Source organism: Dama dama, unplaced genomic scaffold (genome assembly GCF_033118175.1).
Source record: "Dama dama isolate Ldn47 unplaced genomic scaffold, ASM3311817v1 ptg000096l, whole genome shotgun sequence".
In the NCBI taxonomy this organism is placed as follows: Eukaryota; Metazoa; Chordata; class Mammalia; order Artiodactyla; family Cervidae; genus Dama; species Dama dama.
Window position 1 is genome coordinate 8,214,186 of NW_026870910.1, and position 7,183 is coordinate 8,221,368.

The following is a 7,183-nucleotide window of genomic DNA, read 5'->3' on the forward strand; positions in this document are numbered from 1 at the left end:
AAGAGCTTCAAAACGTGTCAAAAATACGAGGAGCATGAAACGGTCTGAAAAATAGGAGGAGCAGGAAGCGCTGTTGAAAAACATGAAGAGCCTGAAAAGGTGTGAAAAATATGAAGAGCTTCAAAAGGTGTCAAAAATATGAGGAGCAAGAAACGGTCTGAAAAATAGGAGGAGCATGAAGCGGTGTTGAAAAACATGAAGAGCCTGAAAAGGTGTGAAATAAATGAAGAGCTTCAAAACGTGTCAAAAATACGAGGAGCATGAAACGGTCTGAAAAATAGGAGGAGCAGGAAGCGCTGTTGAAAAACATGAAGAGCCTGAAAAGGTGTGAAAAATATGAAGAGCTTCAAAAGGTGTCCAAAATATGAGGAGCATGAAACGGTCTGAAAAATTGGAGGAGCATGAAGCAGTGTTCAAAAACATGAAGAGCTTGAAAAGGTGTGAAATATATGAAGAGCTTCAAAAGGTGTCAAAAATAGGAGGACAATGAAACTGTCTGAAAAAAAGGAGGAGCATGAAGCGGTGTTGAAAACAGTGAAAAGCCTGAAAAGGTGTGAAAAATATGAAGAGCTTCAAAATGTGTCAAAAATATGAGGAGCAAGAAATCGTGTGAAAAATAGGAGAAGCATGAAGCGGTGTTGAAAAACATGAAGAGCATGAAAAGGTGTCAAAAATATGAAGAGCTTCAAATGGTTTCAAAAATATGAGGAGCATGAAACGGTCTGAAAAAGAGGAGGAGCATCAAGCGGTGTTCAAAAACATGAAGAGCCTGAAAAGGTGTGAAATATATGAAGAGCTTCAAAAGGTGTGAAAAATAGGAGGAGAATGAAACGTTCTGAAAAATAGGAGGAGCATGAATCGGTGTTGAAAAACCTGAAGAGCCTGAAAAGGTGTGAAATATATGAAGAGCTTCAAAAGGTGTCAAAAATATGAGGAGCATGAAATGGTCTGAAAAAAAGGAGGAGCATGACACGGTATTGGAAAACATGAAGAGCATGAAAAGTGTGAGAAATATGAGGAGCTTCAAAAGGTGTCAAAAATATGAGGAGCATGAAACGGTCTGAAAAAAAGGAGAAGCATGAAGCGGTGTTGGAAAAAATGAAGAGCATGAAAAGGTGTGAAAAATATGAAGAGCTTCAAAATGTGTCAAAAATATGAGTATCAAGAAATCGTCTGAAAAATAGGAGAAGCATGAAGCGGTGTTGAAAAACATGAAGAGCCTGAAAAAGTGTGAAAAATATGAAGAGCTTCAAAAGGTGTGAAATATATGAGGAGCATGAAACGGTCTGAAAAATAGGAGGAGCATGAAGCGGTGTTGAAAAACAAGAAGAGCATGAAAAGGTGTGAAATATATGACGAGCTTCAAAAGGTTTGAAAAACATGACGAGCAAGAAATGGTCTGAAAATTAGGAGGAGCATGAAATGCTGTTGAAAAACATGAAGAGCCAGAAAAGGTGTGAAAAAAATGAAAATATTCTAAAGGTGTCAAAAATATGAGGAGAATGAAATGGTCTGAAAAATAGGAGGAGCATGAAGTGCTGTTGAAAAACATGAAGAGCCTGAAAAGGTGTGAAAAATATGAAGAGCTTCAAAAGGTGTGAAATATATGAAGAGCATGAAACGGTCTGTAAAATAGGAGGAGCATGAAGCGGTGTTCAAAAACATGAAGAGCCTGAAAAGGTGTGAAAAATATGAAGAGCTTCAAAAATGTCAAATATATGAGAAGCATGAAACGGTCTGAATAATAAGAGGAGCATGAAGCATTGTTGAAAAACATGAAGATCCTGAAAAGGTGTGAAATATATAAAGAGCTTCAAAAGGTGTAAAAATTGGAGGAGCATGAAACGGTCTGAAAAATAGGAGGAGCATGAAGCGGTGTTCAAAACCATGAAGAGCCTGAAAAGTTGTGAAAAATATGAAGAGCTTCAAAAGGTGTCAAAAATAGGAGGAGCATGAACCGGTCTGCAAAATAGGAGGAGCATGAATCTGTGTTGAAAAACATAAAGTGCCTGAAAAGGTATGACATATATGAAGAGCTTCAAAAAGTGTCAAAATATGAGGAGCATGAAACGGTCTGAAAAACAGGAGGAGCATAAAATGGTCTGAAAAATAGGAGGAGCATGAATCGGTGTTGAAAAACATGAAGAGCACGAAAAGGTGAGAAAAATATGAAGAGCTTCAAAAGGTGTCAAAAATATGAGGAGCATGAAACGGTCTGAAAAAAAGGAGAAGCATGAATCGATGTTGAAAAACATGAAGAGCCTGAAAAAGTGTGAAAAGTATGTAGAGCTTCAAAAGGTTTGAAAAATATGAGGAGCATGAAACGGTCTGAAAAATAGGAGAAGCATCAAGCGGTGTTCAAAAACATGAAGAGCCTGAAAAGGTGTGAAATATACGAAGAGCTTCAAAAGGTGTCAAAAATAGGAGGTACATGAAACGGTCTGAAAAATAGGAGGAGCATGAAGCTGTGTTCACAAACATGAGAACCAGAAAAGGTGTGAAAAAAATGAAGAGCTTCAAAAGGATTGAAATACATGAGGAGCACGAAACGGTCTGCAAAAATGGAGAAGCATGAAGCGGTGTTCAAAAACATGAAGAGCCTGAAAAGGTGTGAAAAATATGAACAGCTTCAAAAGGTGTAAAAGATATGAAGACATTCAAAGGTGTCAAAATTATGAGGAGCAAGAAACGGTCTGAAAATAGGAGGAGCATGAAACGGTGTTGAAAAACATGAAGAGCCTGAAAAGGTGTGAAAAATATGAAGAGCTACAAAAGGTGTCAAAAATATGAGGAGCATGAAACGGTCTGAAAAATAGGAGGATCATGAAGCAGTGTTGAAAAACATGAAGAGCCTGAAAAGGTGTGAAAAATATGAAGAGCTTCAAAAGGTGTCAAAAATATGAGGAGCATGAAACAGTCTGAAAAATATGAGGAGCATGAAACGGTGTTTAAAAACATGAAGAGCCTGAAAAGGTGTGAAAAATATGAAGAGCTTCAAAAGGTGTGAAATAGATGTGGAGCATGAAACGGTCTGAAAAATAGGAGGAGAATGAAGCGGTGTTGAAAAACATGAAGAGGCTGAAAGGTGTGAAAAATATGAAGAGCTTCAAAAGGTGTGAAAAATATGAGGAGCATGAAACGGTATGAAAAATTGAAAGAGCATGAAATGGTGTTGAAAAACATGAAGTGCCTGAAATGGTGTGAAATATATGAAGAGCTTCAAAAGGTGTAAAAATTATGAAGAGCTTCAAAAGGTGTGAAAAATAAGAGGAGCATGAAACGGTCTGAAAAAAAGGAGGAGCATGAAGCAGTGTTGAAAAACATGAAGAGCCTGAAAAGGTGTGAAATATATGAAGAGCTTCAAAAGTTGTGAAAAATGTGAAGAGCTTCAAAAGGTGTAAAAAATGAGATGAGAATGAAACGGTCTGTAAAATAGGAGGAGCATGAAGCGGTGTTCAAAACATGAAGAGCCTGAAAAGGTGTGAAAAATATGAAGAGCTTCAAAAGGTGTGAAAAATATGAGGAGCATGAAACGGTGAAAAATAGGAGGAGCATAAAGTGATGTTCAAAAACATGAAGAGCCTGAAAAAGTGTGAAAAATATGAAGAGCTTTAAAAGCTGTCAAAAATATGAGGAGCATGAAACGGTCTGAAAATTAGGAGGAGCATGAAGCGGTATTCAAATATATGGAGATCCTGAAAAGGTACTAAAAATATGAAGAACTTCAAAAGGTGTCAAAAATATGAAGTGCATGAAACGTTCTGAAAAAATAGTAGCATGAAACGGTGTTCAAAAACATGAAGAGCCTGGAAAGGTGTGAAAAATATGAAGAGCATCAAAAGGTGTCAAAAATATGAGGAACATGAAACGGTATGAAAATATGAGGAGCATGAAACGATCTGAAAAATAGGATGAGCATGAAGCGGTGTTCAAAAACATGAAGAACCTGAAAAGGTGTGAAAAATAGGAGTAGCTTCAAAAGGTGTCAAAAATATGAGGAGCAAGAAACGGTCTGAAAAATAGGATGAGCATGAAGCGGTGTTCAAAAACATGAAGAGCCTGAAAAGGTGGGAAAAATATGAAGAGCTTCAAAACGTGTGAAAAATGAGATGAGCATGAAACGTCTGAAAAATAGGAGGAGCATGAAGCGGTGTTCAAAAACATGAAGAGCCTGAAAAAGTGTGAAAAATATGAAGAGCTTCAAAAGGTGTAAAAAATATGAGGAGCATGAAACGGTCAGAAAAATATGAGGAGCATGAAGCAGTGTTGAAAAACATGAAGAGACTGAAAAGGTGTGAAAAATAGGAGGAGCTTCAAGAGGTGTCAAAAATATGAGGAGCATGAAACGGTCTGAACATACGAGGAGCATGACGCGGTGTTCAAAAACATGAAGAACCTGAAAAGATGTGAAAAATATGAAGAGCTTCAAAACGTGTGAAAAATTAGATGAGCATGAAACGGTCTGAAAAATAGGAGGAGCATGAAGCGGTGTTCAAAATCATGAAGAGCCTGAAAAGGTGTGAAATATATGAACAGCTTCAAAAGGTATCAAAAATATGACGAACGTGAAACGGTCTGAAAAATAGGAGGAGCATGAAGCGGTGTTGAAAAACATGAAGAGCCTGAAAAGGTGTGAAAAACATGAAGCGCTTCAAAAGATGTGAAATACATGAAGAGCATTAAACGGTCTGAAAAATAGGAGGAGCATGAAACGGTGTTCAAAAACATGAAGAGCCTGAAAACGTGTGAAAAACATGAAGCGCTTCAAAAGATGTGAAATACATGAAGAGCATGAAACGGTCTGAAAAATAGGAGGAGCATGAAACGGTGTTAAAAAACATGAAGAGCCTGAACACGTGTCAAAAATATGAAGAGCTTCAAAATGTGTGAAAAATATGAAGAGCTTCAAAAAGTGTCAAAAATGAGATGAGCATGAAATGGTCTGAAAAATAGGAGGAGCATGAAGCGTTGTTGAAAATCATGAAGAGCTTAAAAACGTGTGAAAAATATGAAGAGCTTCAAAAGGTGTCAAAAATATGAGAAGCATGAAACGGTCTGAAAAATAGGAGGAGCATGAAGCGGTGTTCAAAAACATGAAGAGCATGAAAGGGTGTGAAAAACATGAAGAGCTGCAAAAGGTGTCAAAAATATGAGGATCATGAAACGGTCAAAAAATAGGAGGAACATGAGACGGCGTTGAAAATCAGGAAGAGCATGAAAAGGTGTGAAAAATATGAGGTGTTTTAAGAGGTGTCAAAAATATGAGGAGCATGAAACGGTGTTGAAAAAAATGAAGATCATGAAAAGTTGTGAAAAATATGAAGAGCTTCAAATGGTGTCACATATATGAAGAACATGAAACGGTCTGAAAAATAAGAGGAGCATGAAACAGTCTGAAAAAAAGTAAGAGTATGAAACTGTGTTGAAAAACATGAAGAGCTTCAAAAGGTGTGAAATACATGAGGAGCATGAAACGGTCTGAAAAGTAGGAGGAGCATGAAGTGTTGTTGAAAAACCTGAAGAGCCTGAAAAGGTGTGAAAAATATGAAGAGCTTCAAAATGTGTCAAAAATATGAGGAGCATGAAACGGTCTGGAAAATAGGAGGGGCATGAAGCGGTGTTCAAAAACATGAAGAGTCTGAAAACGTGTGAAAAATATGAAGAGCTTCAAAAGGTGTCAAAACTAATAGGGGCATGAAACGGTCTGAAAAATACGAGGAGCATGAAGTGGTGTTGAAAAACATGAAGAGCCTGAAAAGGTGTGAAAATTATGAAGAGCTTCAAAAGGTGTCAAAAATATGAGGAGCATGAAACGGTCTGAAAAATAGGAGAAGCGTGAAGCTGTGTTCAAAAACATGAAGAGCCTGAAAAGATGTGAAAAATATGAAGAGCTTCAAAAGGTATGAAAAATATGAGGAGCATGAAACGATCTGAAAAATAGGATGAGCAAGAAGCGGTGTTGAAAAAAATGAAGAGCCTGAAAACGTTTGAAAAATATGAAGAGCTTCAAAAGGTGTGGAAAATATGAAGAGCTTCAAAATGTGTCAAAAGTGAGATGAGCATGAAACGGTCTGAAAAATAGGAGGAGCATGAGGGGTGTTGAAAAACATGAAGAGCCTGAAAACGTGTGAAAAATACGAAGAGCTTCAAAAGACGTGGTAAAATATGACGAGCTTCAAAAAGTGTCAAAAATGAGATGAGCATGAAACGGTCTGAAAAAGAGGAGGAGCATGAAGCGGTGTTGAAAAACATGAAGAACCTGAAAAGCTGTGAGAAATATGAAGAGCTTCAAATGGTGTCAAAAATATGAGGAGCATGAAACGGTCTGAAAAATAGGAGGAGCATGAAGCGGTGTTGAAAAACATGAAGTACCTGAAAAGCTGTGAGAAATATGAAGAGCTTCAAATGGTGTCAAAAATATGAGGAGCATGAAACGGTCTGAAAAATAGGAGGAGCATGAAGCGGTGTTCAAAAACATGAAGAGCCTGAAAAGTTTTGAAATATATGAAGAGTTTCAAAAGGTGTCAAAAATATGAGGAGCATGAAACGGTCTGAAAAATAGGAGTGTCATGAAACGGTGTTGAAAAACATGAAGACCCTGAAAAAGTGTGAAATATATGAAGAGTTTCAAAAGGTGTCAAAAATATGAGGAGCTTGAAACGGTCTGAAAAATAGGAGGAGCATGAAGCGGTGTGCAAAAACATGAAGAGCCTGAAAGATGTGAAAAATATGAAGAGCTTCAAAAGGTGTCAAAAATATGAGAAGCATTAAACTGTCTGAAAAATAGGAGGAGCAGGAAGCGATGTTCAAAAACATGAAGAGCCTGAAAACGTGTGAAAAATATGAAGAGCTTCAAAAGGTGTGAAATACATGAGGAGCATTAAACGGTCTGAAAAATAGGAGGAGCATGAAGCGGTGTTCAAAAACAGGAAGAGCCTGAAAAGTTGTGAAAAATATGAAGAGTTTCAAAAGGTGTCAAAAATAAGAGGAGCATGAAACGGTCTGAGAAATAGGAGGAGCATGAAGCGGTGTTCAAAAACATGAAAAGCCTGAAAATGTGTGAAATATATGAAGAGCTTCAAAAGGGGTCTAAAATGAGATGAGCATCAAACGGTCTGAAAAATAGGAGGAGAATGAAGTGGTTTTGAAAAAAAAGAAGAGATTGAAACGGTGTGAAATATAT